This window comes from Budorcas taxicolor, chromosome 10 (genome assembly GCF_023091745.1).
Source record: "Budorcas taxicolor isolate Tak-1 chromosome 10, Takin1.1, whole genome shotgun sequence".
Lineage (NCBI taxonomy): Eukaryota > Metazoa > Chordata > Mammalia > Artiodactyla > Bovidae > Budorcas > Budorcas taxicolor.
This window is the reverse complement of record NC_068919.1, coordinates 92,683,066-92,698,318: the sequence shown is the minus strand read 5'-3', so window position 1 is coordinate 92,698,318 and position 15,253 is coordinate 92,683,066. Positions and strand designations below refer to the sequence as shown.

Here is a 15,253-nt window from a genome sequence, read left to right as displayed (position 1 = left end):
GTATAATCTTCACTATGCTTGCAATCCTAGAAATCCATCTTCTAAGAAAAAAGGATGCAAATTTGAAGTACAAAGACCATACCACTTGATAAAACATGCATGGTTTCCAAAACACACAGGTGCTAGAGATGAATTATTTTACTACACAAGAGTTATTGTTTCCCTTTGCTCTTAAATGTGAGTACTAACATAACCAAAAATGTTGAGTAAAATAGGCTCATAGAGTATACATATGAATTAGTTTTCATGACATTAAAAAAAAAATGCTCCATATAGGTAAAATTACTACAACTGTTGGATTATTTTAAACAACTGACTGATTCAAGGATGCATACATTTAAAGAGGAATTAATAAAATAAATACACCTGTTTTGCTAATATGAAATATGTATATGTGTTTAATTTACAAAAAATTGTTATATTTTCATTAATTTTTATTATGTTTTACAGAGCACAAGATAATTCTATAATCATTTCTCCCATTTTTCCATTTTTAAATGGAAATTAAGAATAAATATGGATGGCCCAAGAAAATTGTACAATTTATGACTTTTTAATATTAAAAATAGACATTTAAAATATATTGTGGGCAAAATGAGCAGAGTGCTTATAAAATAATGTAAGTAAAAATAATGATAATGACAATAACTACGCAAATACTATCATATGTGAATGCTATGCGCCATGCACTGCAAGAACTTTCATTGCATTATTTTATTAGTGCAATAAAGTATTAGGCAACTTTACAATGGCACCCGCACCAGTACTCCTGCCTGGAAAATCCCATGGACAGAGGAGCCTGGTAGGCTGCAGTCCATGGGGTCGCTAAGAGTCGGACACAACTGAGCAACTTCACTTTCACTTTTCACTTTCATGCACTGGAGAAGGAAATGGCAACCCACTCCAGTGTTCTTGCCTGGAGAATCCCAGGGACGGGGGAGCCTGGTGGGCTGCTGTCTATGAGGTCGCACAGAGTCGGACACAACTGAAGTGACTTAGCAGCAGCAGCAGCAGAAGCAGTACTGACCAGAAAACGTGATAAGCCATAAGTAAATACATAACAGAATGCACCAGGAAATTAATATTTCCATTAGTCTTAGTCGGTCAGCTGTGTCCAGCTCTTTGCTACCCTGTGGACTGTAGCTCGCCAGACTCCTTGGTCCATGAAATTCTCCAGACAAGAATATTGGAGTGAGTAGACATTCCCTTTTCTAGGAGATACTCCTGACACAGGGATGGAACCTGGGTCTCCTTCATTGCAGACAGTTTCTTTAATGTCTGAGCCAACAGGGTAGCCCAATATTTCGATTAGCAGTGTAATTTGGATCATTCAACATGCTAGTCAGCACTTGGTATTATCTGCTTTAAAAAAAAAAAAAAATCAGCCATTATGATGAGTCTGTTATATTACTGACCTCATTGAGATTTTAACTTGCACTTTCCAAACTAAGCATGATTTTTTCAAACTTTACATGTACTTACTAAGCACAAAATGAAGCAGAGCAAAGGTTAACAGAGTTTTTCAAAAGAATGTGCTGGTCATAGGAAACACCCTTTTCCAACAATGCAAAAGACAAATCTACAGATGGACATCACTAGATGGTCAACACCTAAATCACACTGATTATATTCTTTGCAACCAAAGATGGAGAAGCTCTATACAGTCAGCGAAAACAACACTGCGAGCTGACTGTGAGTCATATCTTGAACTCCTTATTGCAAAATTCAGACTTAAATTGAAGAAAGTAGGGAAAACCAGTAGGCCAGTAGGTGTGACCTAAATCAAATTCCTTAATGATTAAACAGTGGAAGTGAAAAATAGGTTCAAGGCAGATTTCATAGACTGCCTGGAGAACTATGGACAGAGGTTTGTAACTTTGTACAGGAGGCAGTGATCGAAATCATCCCCAAGAAAAGAAATGCAAAAAGGCAAAATGGCTGTCTGAGGAGGCCTTACAAACAGCTATGGAAAGAAGAGAAGTTAGGCAAAGGAGAAAATGCAAGATATACCCATCTGAATGCAGAGTTCCAAAGATATCAAGAAGAGATATGAAAGCCTTCTTAAGTGAAAATGCAAAGAAATAAAGGAAAACAATAAAATGGAAAAGACTAGAGATCTTTTCAAGAAAATTAGAGATACAAGGGAACATTTCATGCAAAGATAAAGGACAGAAGGCTCAATAATGGACAGAAATGGCAAGGGTCTAACAGAAGCAGTAGGAAGTCAAGAAACACCTGGAATAACAGGCAGAGTGTTCATTGGAAGGACTGATGTTAAAGCTGAAATCCAATACTTTGGCCATCTGATACGAAGAGCTGACTCATTTGAAAAGACCCTTATGATGGGAAAGATTGAGGACAGGAGAAGGAGACGACAGAGGATGAGATGGTTGGATGGCATCACTGATTCAATGACTCAATGGACATGAGTTTGGGTGAACCCCAGAAGTTGGTGATGGGCAGGGAAGCCTGGCCTGCTGTGGTTCATGGTGTCACAAAGAGTTGGACACAACTGAGCGACTGAACTGAACTGAAGTGAACAGGCAAATTAGGCTTTGGAGTACAGAATAAAGCAGGGCAAAGACTAATAGAGTTTTGCGAGGAGAATGCACTGATCATAGCAAACACCCTCTTCCAACAATACAAGAGAAGACTTTACATTTGGACATCACCAGACAGTCAACACCAAAATCAGATTGATTATATTCTTTGGAGCCAAAGATGAAGAAGCTGTATACAGTCAGCAAAAACAAGAACAGGAGATGACTCTGGCTCAGATCATAAAGTCCTTATTGCCAAATTCAGACTTAAATTGAAGAAAGTGGGGAAAACCATTAAGCCATTCAGATATACCTAAATCAAATCCCTTAAATGATACAGTGCAAGTGAGAAATAGATTTAAGGAACTAGATCTGATAGACAGGGTGCCTGATGAACTATAGACGGAGGTTTGTGGCATTGTACAGGAGACCAGGAGCAAGATCATCCTCAAGAAAAAGAAATGCAAAAAAGTAAAATGGTTGTCTGAGGAGGCCTTACAAATAGCTGTGAAAAGAAGAGAAGTGAAAAGCAAAGGATAAAAGGAACGATATACTCTTTTGAATGCAGAGTTCCAAAGAATAGCAAGGAGAGATAAGAAAGCCTTCCTCAGGGATCAATGCGAAGAAATATAGGAAAACAATAAGATGGGAAACTAGAGATCTCTTCAAGAAAATTAGAGACACCAAGGGAACACTTCATGCAAAAATTGGCAAAATAAAGGAAATAAATGGTATGGACCTAACAGAAGCAGAAGATATTAAGAAGAGGTGGGAAGAATACACAGAAGAACTGTACAAAAAAGATCTTCACGACGCAGATAATCACGATGGTGTGATCACTCACCTAAAGCCAGACATCCTGGAATGTGAAGTCAAGTGGGCCTTAGAAAGCATCACTACGAACAAATCTAGTAGAGGTGATAGAATTCCAGTTGGGGTATTTCAAATCCTGAAAGATGATGCTGTGAAAGTGCTGAACTCAATATGTCAGCAAATTTGGAAAACCCAACAGTGGCCACAGGACTGGAAAAAGTCAGTTTTCTTTCTAATCCCAAAGAAAGGCAATGCCAAAGAATGTTCAAACTACCACACAATTGCACTCATCTCACATGCTAGTAAAGTAATGCTCACAATTCTCTTAGTCAGGCTTCGGGTATGCTCAGAATTCTCCAAGCCAGGCTTCAATAGCACGTGAATTGTGAAATTCCAGATTTTCAATCTGTATTTAAAAAAGGCAGAATAACCAGAGATCAAATTGCTAACATCTGCTGAATCATTGAAAAAGCAAGAGAGTTCCAGAAAAATATCTACTTCTGCTTTATTGACTATGCCAAAGCCTTTGACAGTGTGGATCACAACCACCTCTGGAAAATTCTGAAAGGATGGGAATACCAGACCACCTGACCTGCCTCTTGAGAAAACTGTATGCAGGTCAGTAAGCAACAGTTAGAACTGGACATGGAACAACAGACTGGTTCTAAATCAGGAAAGGAGTATGTCAAGGCTGTATATTGTCACCCTGCTTATTTAACTTGTATGCTGAGTACATCATGAGAAATGCTAGGCTGGAGGAAGTACAAGCTAGAATCAAGATTGCCAGGAGAAATATAAATAACCTCAAATATGCAGATGACAGCACCCTTATGGCAGAAAGTGAAGAAGAACTAAAGAGCCTCTTGATGAAAGTGAAGAGGAGAGTGAGAAAGTTGGCTTAAAGCTCAACATTCAGAAAACTAAGATCATGGCATTTGGTCCCATTGCTTAATGGCAAATATATAGGGAAACAGTGGAAACAGTGACAGACTCTATTTTGAGGGCTCCAAAATCACTACAGATAAATGGTGACTGCAGCCATGAAATTAAAAGACGCTTGCTCCTTGGAAGAAAAGTTATGGCCACCTTAGACAGCATATTAAAAAGCAGAGACATTGCTTTGCCAAAGAAGGTCTGACTAGCAAAGCTATGGTTTTTCCAGTAGTCATGTATGGATGTGAGATTTGGACTATAGATAAAGCTGAGCACTGAAGAATTGATGCTTTTGAACTGTGGTGTTGGAGAAGACTCTTGAGGGTCCTTTGGTCTGCAAGGAGATCCTAAAGGAAATCAGTCCTGAATACTCAATAGAAGGACTGATGCTGAAGCTGAAACTCCAGTACTTTGGCCACCTGATACAAAGAACTGACTCACTGGAAAAAACCCAGATGCTGGGAAAGATGAAGACGGGAAGAGAAGGGGACGACAGAGGATGAGATGGTTGGATGGCCTCACTATCTCAATGGACATGAGTTTGTGTAAACTACGGTAGTTGGTGGTTCAAGAGAGGCCTGGTGTGCTGCGATTCATGGGGTTGCAAAGAGTCAGACACGACTGAGCGACTGAACTGGACTATACTGATGGAGGTAAAAGAGGAGAGGGAAAAGGCTGGCTTAAAACTCAACATTCAAAAAACTAAGATCATGGCAACTGGTTCCATTACCCCATGGCAAATAGATGGGAAAGAATAGAAACAGTGACAGATTTTATTTCCTTTGGCTCCAAAATCACTGTGGACAGTGACTGCAGTCATGAAATTAAGACACTTGCTCCTTAGGGAAAAAACTATGACAAAAGTAGACAGCATATTAAAAAGCAGAGATGTCAGTTTGCTGATAAACATCTGCATAGTCAAAGCTATGTTTTTTTCAGTAGTCATGTATGGATGTGAGAGTTGGATCATTAAGAATGCTGATAGCCAAAGAATCGGTGCTTTTGAACTGTGGTGTTGGAAAAGACTCTTGAGAGTCCCATGGATAGCAAGGAGATTAAACCAGTCAATCTTAAAGGAAATTAATTCTGAATATCTCCTGGAAGGACTTTTACTGAAGCTGAAACTCCAATATTTTGTCCCCATGATGCAAAGAGTCGACTCATTAGAAAAGACCCTAATGCTGGAAATCATAAGCATGAGAAGAAAAGGACAGAGGGTGAGACTGCTGCATGGCACACCACCACTCATGTCAGTGGACATGAGTTTGAACAAACTCCGGGAGACAGTGAAGGACAGGGAAGCCTGAGCTGCTGCAGTCCATGGGGTTGCAGAGTCAGACAAGTCTGAGCAACCTAACAACCACTGATCATCCAGATAGATTCTTCTGTGAATTGCCTTTTGCAATGCTGTTGTTTTTACCTTTTTCCTCTAAAGTATTTGTCCTTTTTTTTTCTTTGCTGGGCTTCTTTATGTATTGTACAGACACGTCCTTTGTCTGATGTATGTGTTGCAATCACTTTTTCCTGTTTCATGTTTCCTTTATTTTCCTGGTGTCTTTCCATGATGAAATCAAATTCTGAATACCAATGACATTGAAATTAATAAACATTTCTTTTTCTGAATAATGCTGTCTTTAAGAAATATTTCCTCACACCATGTCATAAATATATTCTCCTATACTCTCTTCTGAGAGATTTCTAATTTTCATTATTAAATATTGAGATAAAATTTTCACTATTAAATGTTGTAACTATCTATTTATAATATACCTAAATATCTGCACAAAAGACCATTTTAGTACACAATTTTAGTATATAAGACTCTGATTAAAACTGTAAAACTTCTCCTTCATCTACAGGAAAATTGGGTGAGGATATTTTGCCAATTACGTCCACTCACATGACAAATTAATCTCCTAGACTTAATCTGTTGCCTCTATATTATACATCTGTAAATACAAGAAGACTGGATTCCAGAATGTGCCATAATGCAAACTAAGAAGGACAGGAGAGATTGGATCATTCAGTGGGGACAGGAAATAACTTTTAGAAAATAAAGATTGTGGTCTTAAATCAAATAAGCCATTCCACAAGATCAGTAATGGTTTCTTGCAGTAAGTAGATGTTTTGATAGGACAGATATAAAGAAAATTATTTTTTATGACTTTTAAAAGATACTCAGGAGTGTAGGTAGACCACAGCAATACAAGAAACCCTAGATACTGGCCTCTATTATATAAACTCAGCTTGCATTGTTGGGAAATCTGGAATATGCTACTAAATGCTATTTAATGAAAATTTATGTTTAAGAAAAATCTTTAAGGGGCTTACAAATGGAAATGCTGTACAAAAGTCTCAAAAATAATAATGACTAGAGACCATGTTGAAAATTTGAATAAATCCTGAAGTTTTTGAATCTTGAGCATGTTTTTGAAACTCCAAGGGAACACCATATATATATATATATATATATATATGTAAATCTGCAATGCTGTCAGGGATATTTGAATGAAGAAAGCACATTCAAGTATAATATTTATCTGAATTCACAACTCTTGCAGGCACAATTACCATTGTTATATTTTTTCCTCAATATATCAAGAGTTTAGAAGGTCAGTTATTCATATATACCTATCCTTGCTGACTCAGATTGTCAAGAATCTGTTTGCAATGCAGGAGACTTGGGTTCAATCCCTGGGTTGGGAAAACTGCCTGGAGAAGGGAATGGCTACCCAATCTAGTATTCTTACCTGGAAAATTCCATGAAAAGAGGAGCATGGCCAGCTAAAGTCCATGGTGTCGCAAAGAGTTGTACACGACTGAGTGACAAACACCACCACTACTACTGTGCTCTCCATGGGGACAAAGTGCAGAAGAAAATACGTAAAACAGTGTACAGAATGCATTGGCGTTTCAACTCATGAAACATTTTCAAACACAGGGATAGAGAAACAAAGTGCTTGAGGCAGGGAATGCTTACCTCACCATGCCATAACGTGCATGCGCTGTCGGTGCAGAGGATTAGGGTAAATTACCGCAGCATTCCACATTAATTCCACTAGAATTAAGTTGCAAGGCAGAATTCTTCAAGACCAGACAGAGGACACACAGATTATAAAAAAATAAAAATAAAAAAATAAAATACTCCTGACAACACAGGAGGACACAATTTTGAGCAACTAAACCTATATAGATTTATGGGGACTTGTGGTTGTATGTGATTAGGCTTGAGATCTGTGATGATGAACTCATATGTTACTCAGTTTTCCCACAAGCAGAATGGTGTAGCTCAAGGAATAGGAACACACAAACCCTGGGGATAAATCAGTCTGTTTGGATTGTTTGGATAATAGCTTACCCAGTGATTAGTCTCTCATGCGTTAGTTTTCTCACATGTCAAATCATTGTTTAAAAAAAATGCCTAGATTTCGGTGAACCAGATTATGTAAAATGCCTGAAGCATAGTCAATGGATGAAAGCTATCATGAGGACTTTTCTTTTCATGGGTGTCTTTCGCAGTTATGAAATGGTGACAGAGCCTTGAAATTTCTATACAAATGAAGAACTCTGTACAGAAATAAAATATGACAGTAGGCTATCAAATCCTAGAAAAGAAAACCTAGCAACTTTCAATTCAAGCAAGAGCCTGCGACCTGCCTGCCGTTTGGACTAAGACTGCGTCAAGAACTTTTAATCCAGATGCTGGCTTTCTGACAAGTGGCAGCCGCTTTATTTTCATTGCTTATTTGACTAAAGGTTCACCACCTGTACAAATTGCAATTTTGATATTCCAGAGCAACACTGGAATTGTTCAACCAATTTCCATAAATTTCCTCTGGCAGTCACAATTGTTCATCCTTATCAGTCAGACCCAGAGCTCCATGGAACTGTTGTGAAGCTATAGGTAAAACCCTTTCTCAGACTTCTACATCAATTCCCAGTGAACCTCAGTCTCAAACTACCATACAGAACACTCCGCCGGAGGTATTCATAGGCACACAGGCCTCATGAATAATCATCAACAAGAAAGACACTTATTTCCGTGTGAATTCCATCATTAATGGTGCTATAAATAATGGCAAACTAGGGGAAACATTTCTAATGGGAAGCACATGGACAAGGATTTTAGGTTTCCTTCCGTTTCAATAGGGTGACTTTGCTTCCAAGACATGTGTTAGTGTACCTGACAATGATGGCTTTATAGGTGATGTTTAAGACGACTTAAACAGGCACAGATTAACAAAAAACAAGTGACAGTGTCAAGCAGGGAAGTGACCATCACTGCTTAGGCAAAAGAAGGAGAAAATGGAGGGAGTCTGGCTTCCACTTACCCATCCTCCCACACACAGGAAATATGAGGGCTGAAAAAATCCAGGGACGGGGTGATGGGTGGAGTTCATGGGAATAGTATACGGAAAAGGCTATTTCTTCCCCCTTGAAACGTACTTATATATGAATATTACACAACAGTGCATTGACCAACAGGCCACTTTTCCTGAGAGAACGACGTGGAAATCCAGGAAAAAAGCGAAATATATCAAGCCAAAATCATTGCCTGCCTCCACACAACAGTCGCCTGTTAGCATGGAATTAGGATTGATTTTTCTTGCATCCCGGCTCTCAAATTCATATGTAGATACATCAGCGTACTGATCATTGACCCATAAGTAAATATATGTGAAAGAGGTTCTCCTTGTGTAAATATAGAGTTAACCATTAAACATTTAAATTTTATCTTAATGACGTAAGTTAAACAAGGCAATAACTTTGTGTCTTTCCAGACTTGAATACCCAAATTGTTTTTCATGTGATTATATTTTTTATACTTCTCTCTTTCAAGACTTATAGATGCCCTGAGATCCATCTCATTCATAAATCATATATAAATAAAGTTACTTGGCAGTAGGTTATATACAAATCAAAGAACTTGTCTCAAAAATATAGAAATGATAAGTATAAAAGCTAGTTTTTGCTGAGTATAGATGTCCATGTAAAACATTCCTTATATTATGTTGTCATGTACATACATATTTAGGTATATTTCATATTCACATAAACAAATGTAGGAGTTGTTACCATTAACATTTTCAGTTCAGTTCCGCTCAGTCGTGTCCGACTCTTTGCAACCCCATAAACTGCAGCACACCAGGCCTCCCTGTCCATCACCAACTCCCGGAGTTCACTCAGACTCACGTCCATTGAGTCGGTGATGCCATCCAGCCATCTCATTCTCTGTCATTCCCTTCTCTTCCTGCCCTCAATCCCTCCCACCATCAGAGTCTTTGCCAATGAGTCAACTCTTCGCATGAGGTGGACAAAGTACTGGAGTTTCAGCTTCAGCATCATTCCTTCCAAAGAACACCCAGGACTGATTTCCTTTAGAATGGACTGGTTGGATCTCCTTGCAGTCCAACGGACTCTCAAGAGTCTTCTCCAGCACCACAGTTCAAAAGCATCAATTCTTTGGCACTCAGCTTCCTTCACAGTATATCTTTATTTTCTCCTTTGCCTTTTACTTCTCTTCTTTTCACAGCTATTTGTAAGGTCTCCTCAGACAAACATTTTGCCTTTTTGCATTTCTGTTTCTTGGGGATGGTCTTGAACCCTGCCTCCTGTACAATGTCACAAACCTCCGTCCATAGTTTTTCAGACACTCTGTCTCTTATATCCAATCCCTTGAATCTATTTCTCACTTTCACTGTATAATTGTAAGGGATTTGATTTAGGTCATGCCTGAATGGTCTAGTGGTCTTCCCTACTTTCTTCAATTTAAGTCTGAAATTTAGCAATAAGGAGTTCATGACCTGTTTTCTTCTTATTCCATTTTATTAAAATCCTCTCAGTTGTCAGTAAACCTTTCTATAACGAGACACACATTAACCAAAACTAGAACAGAAAAGAAAAAAAAAAATTTGAAAGACCTAATAGTGTCTTTCAGGCACACTGTGTAGCTGCTTCATATTTCACTTTCAATAAAGAATTTGAATCACTATCTAGCTAGTACAAACCATGGGAAATCTTCAGCTCAAAACAAAGACCTGTACAATGCCAGGAAAATAGTGATGCTTTGGGGACTTATCTGCAGACTTTATAAAGCTATAAATTTTATTTTTTTTTGAGGAATAGAGAGTAAGCCTTAATAATTATGCCAAGGATGGATTGTGTAGCTATGCAATTAACATTATAATGGCAATAAAGGTACACTTAAATTCATATTAACATATGAAATTGTAAAAAATGTTAATACACTTAATTGGCATTTAATAAGATAGCTTCAGCAAGTTAATTGGATCTCAATTTATATAGTTCATGAATGTTATCTTTTTTAATAATTAAGCCCATATCCTCAAAATACTGCTTACATAGTTTATTAGGATTATTAAGATATACACAGTTTTATCTGTAATGTGTGTTTGAATCTTCCACATGTAGTTAAACAAACATGTTTTTCTTATTTATTCACGCTTGTGCATTCATGAGCAGAAATATAAGCCATCCGTATTCATCATCACAACTGAAATCCACTTAGCTGGCATTTTATATTGTTTTTTAAAGTTGAAGAATACATCCAAATACATTGCATAAATTCTTACCAAGTTCTTTAAAAAGACCTTGGCCTTCTGTGTTTCTTTCAAGCTTAGTTAACTTACCTTCACACATAAGACGTTATCTTCTTGTTCTTTCTCTTCTTGGGGTTTTATATTGGAAAATATTATCCTGACAACTGTCCTTTAGTTCTTTGATCTTGTAGATGCTGGGAAAAGATTTAAAAAAAAAACAGTTGAATCACTCTTAAGTAGTTCCTTCTTCAATTTATAATTAGGTAGAGAAAAAATTTAAATACTTAAAGAGTGATAATTTCATCAGCAACAATCTAATACAAAAAAGAAGAGTGAGGAAAGTGATATTATCTCACAAACTTGGAAAAGCTGGAACCATATCTATTGTTTCAGCCAGATCAGCTACATGAAGCATCAAAAACAATTGCCCAAATTATTTCAGAACATATAGTTAATCTGAACTCAGCAGCCCACATTAAGAACAAGATGAAAAATAAATAAGCTGGCAACTCTTCAAACTTTGTCTGATGTAGACAAACCAAAGGAGTAGAAACTAATTCTGCAAAAGAGATAATCTCCCTGAGATAGTAGAATTTGATTAGGATTTGGCGATAATTTGAATTCATTAAAATATTTGTACAAAATGTTTTTTATGAAAAAAAATGACATTTAGCAAGCCAAAATAAAGAAATGTACTAGGTGTACAATATTCTAATAATACACTGGAAAAAAGAAAAAACAAAGAATGGAATAGATACAATGAAAAATCAAATTAATGGCATAGAAGAAAAGCTTAAAACAACTTCTATAAAGGGATAGAGGGAAAAAAAAAAAAAAAACCTGCCAAATTGAAATGACTTCCTCTATAGGCCCTTTCTGGAGAAGGCAATGTCACCCCACTCCAGTACTCTTGCCTGGAAAATCCCATGGATGGAGGAGCCTGGTGGGCTGCCATCTATGGGGTCTCACAGAGTCGGACATGACTGAAGCAACTTAGCAGCAGCAGCAGCATAGGCCTTTTCACAACTTAGCTACTTTGTATTATTTCAAAGCCAGCCGGAGAATTTTCTCTCATTCTTTAAATGCCTCTGACTTCAGGAAGAAGCCAATATTTTTGAAGGGATCAACTCATTAGATCTGGCCCACCTGATAATCTTAGTTTTGAATAATGTAAAATCAATTGAATTAGGACCATAAACTTGTAAAATCTCTTCACTTTGACATCAAACATAGTCTAATTATGTGCATGTAATCCACCCTGTTCACAGCCCTGCCCACACTTAAGTGGAAGACATTATACAGAGCCTCCACAAAGGTGGGAAATTTGTGGACCAGTTCAGAATTCTGCTGACTCCCATTTAAACAATGAGCAGCATGGAGGTGAATAATATTTATATTCATATAAATATTTCCATATGTGAATAAAGCTTTCACACATTGCACCTGCTTTACTTACTTAATGTCACACGAATGATCCTATGGACAAACTCAAGCTAGTTGATGACCTCCTAATTCTGTCGAATTGGCCTAACCTCCCTGTGTACTTTTGGCTTAGAGGAAGAAAACACATTGGTTTCACTTACTAGTTACATTTTCTTATAATCCCTTGTCATTTATTATATAAACAGTAACACAAATTGCTCATTCTGACCTCACCTCTTGATCTTCTTTTTCATTTAAAGATTACAATAACATCATGGTTTTTTGATAATTGACAGAACAATTTCTCTCTTTTTATGCCTTCCCTGGTGGCTCAGATGGTAAAGCGTCTGCCTACGATGCAGGAGACCCAGGTTTGATTCCTGGGTCGGGAAGATCTCTTGGAGAACGAAATGGCAACCCACTTCAGTATTCTTGCCTGGAAAATTCCATGGACAGAGGAGCCTGGTAGGCTGCAAAGAGTCGGACTCGATTGAGCAACTTCAATGTCAATGTCAATAGTATGTGTTAGGATTTTATGAAACCAAGAAGATTTTTCACAATTGCAACCATCAGTGTCTTGTTAAATCTCTACAACCAAAACAAACAAACATACAAAAATGTCCCTTTGCCTGGGGGAATAAATTTCCACATCCAAATAAGGTTTTCTTCCCTTCTGACCTGGCTGTACTATTCTTTGGCTTAACATTATCCTCAAGTAACTTGCATCTTACATACTGAAGCACAAAAAGATTAATTGCATGCATCTGAGATTAAAAAAAAAAAAAAACTGTCAAAAACTTAACATAAGTAATTTGAGTAATATACACTGTAAAAATTTATTTGTTTTCAAACAACTTTCTTCTTTTTTCCAAAGAAGATTTATTTCTCTCAGTAACCCTCACTGCACTCCACATTGTGATATTTCGCATTTTGGGAGTCTTCCACCTACTTCTCTTACTGAGACTTTGCAGGGAGACTTATGTATAAAATCAGCCTTTAATCAGCCAGGAAAGGGTTACTGTACCCACAGCTCCTTTGGCTTATGGTTGGTTGGGAGGTAAGGTGAGCTCATTCATTAGGGAAGTCATCCCATGACTTCCTGTTGCTTATAATCAACTTGTTTAAGAGTAACATTTTTAGTGATTTGCAATGATTACAAATTTTGAAGTGATTACCAATCTCCAGAGAAAAACTAATTCTAATGAAGTTTTGATTTTCATCTTACCTTTTTTTTATCTTTCAGTGTCTCTGCTATCCTAATATTTCATACCAAGATAAAGTCTAGGAGGAGAATATTTTTGTAAATGGCCTAGTGATATTTAAGATCTGGAATAACAGTCAAGTGCCCAAGCCAGCAAGAAGGGAAGAAAAGAGGTGGGAGATAAAGGTGACAGCCAATACTGATTAGATTCAGATGATTTTCTAAATGTTGCTGAAAGAAGAGAATTTAAAAATAAAAAAAAAAGTCCAAGCAATAACAAAGAAAGTATTGCTCAACAGAAACGCCAATCTTAACATAAGAAACTAACGTGGCACACATTACAGGGGATACATGTCCAACACGTTAAAGTTCTAATGTTTTTAATTTCAAATCAGAAAAAAATACTGTATTATTTACATTTTCTTAACGATCTATTCTTAATGTCCAGATGGATTTATTTTGGGCACAAAAATAAATTTTTTGGTTCTGGCTTATTTAATGTGCTTTCCAACTTTTCTAGATCTAAGTCAGTTCCCTCATGCCTATTTTGGTAAAGAGAACTCCTCTGCATTTGGTGGGAATTCTACCTCTTGAAACAATGCTTAGTTATAAAACAATGAGATAACTTTTGGGGAAGTAAAAAATAATATGCGATACAATAACTGAGTAAAATGCATTTTCAAACTTGGAAAGACCACCAAAAAAATAAACATTAAGCAATACAAAATTAATGTATACAGAAGAATATTGCTAATTTTTTCCTCTCACTATAGTTAATCTCACTATAACACTCATTCATTAAAAATACTATAAAGAGAGTAAAATTTCCAGATAAATATGATCATTAATTCTTGTAATCTAAAAGCGACCACCTGAGAAATTTAACATAAAAACATTGAAAATTGTCTTTAGCTCTTGGGACCCCCTAGATCTTGAACCAACAGCATTGGCATCATCTGGAAGTTTGTGGGAAATGCTCAACCTCAGACCTTACCTCAGATTTACTAAATTAGAACTAGCCTTGGACAGTAAAAAAAAAAAAAAATCTGCTTTCAATGCAGGAGACCTGCTTCGATCCTTGGGTTGGGAAGATCCCCTGGAGAAAGGAATGGCAACCCACTTCAGTTTTCTTGCCTGGAGAATCCCATGGACAGCGGAGCCTGGCAGGCTACAGTCCATGGGGTCATGAAGAGATGAACATGACTGAGTGACTATCACACACACACCAATTAGAATTGCATCTGGAAAAATCCTCAGACAATTGACATGTATTTTAAAATCAGGAGATAGAGAACAGAAACTGAACAATCATAACTTGATTTTAACTAAAGTACAAATAGCTTAACTCTTGTAAAATTTACTTCTTATCAATGATATGTAGAAATTTGTCCAATGATAAATATGTGTTAGAAACCCAAATAATAACTGCTGATAGTTGACTGAAAATGATTGTCAAGATGATCTATTCACTCTAGCCATTGAATTGGGCATTTTATGTTTATGTAACTTTTAAATAGTAATATTATTCCTCTTTATTGTGGAAAGTACTGCTTAGAGAATTAATGTAGAATATAAATATATGTAAATATTATTTATTCCTTGTTATAACCACTTCTGGAGTCTGATTTAGGAAACTGTGACTTCTTTCCAGTCTTGGGCATCTAGAATAAAAGTTCTGTTCATGTATCACACAATGTCACAGTCCAGAGACTAATGCTAGGGCAAATTCTGTGTCAAGTCCTAGCATTTAAGAATGTCTACCAGTACCAAAGATAATCGTTTGT

At 36.9% G+C, this 15,253-nt stretch overlaps 1 non-coding gene across 1 annotated transcript; it reads left to right on the top strand.

Moving 5' to 3' along the window:
• The first annotated feature begins 12,588 nt into the window (after positions 1-12,588).
• Positions 12,589-12,660, top strand: TRNAR-ACG (transfer RNA arginine (anticodon ACG)). The gene has a single exon. It is a non-coding gene; the product is annotated as a tRNA-Arg (tRNA).
• Positions 12,661-15,253: the final 2,593 nt, after the last annotated feature.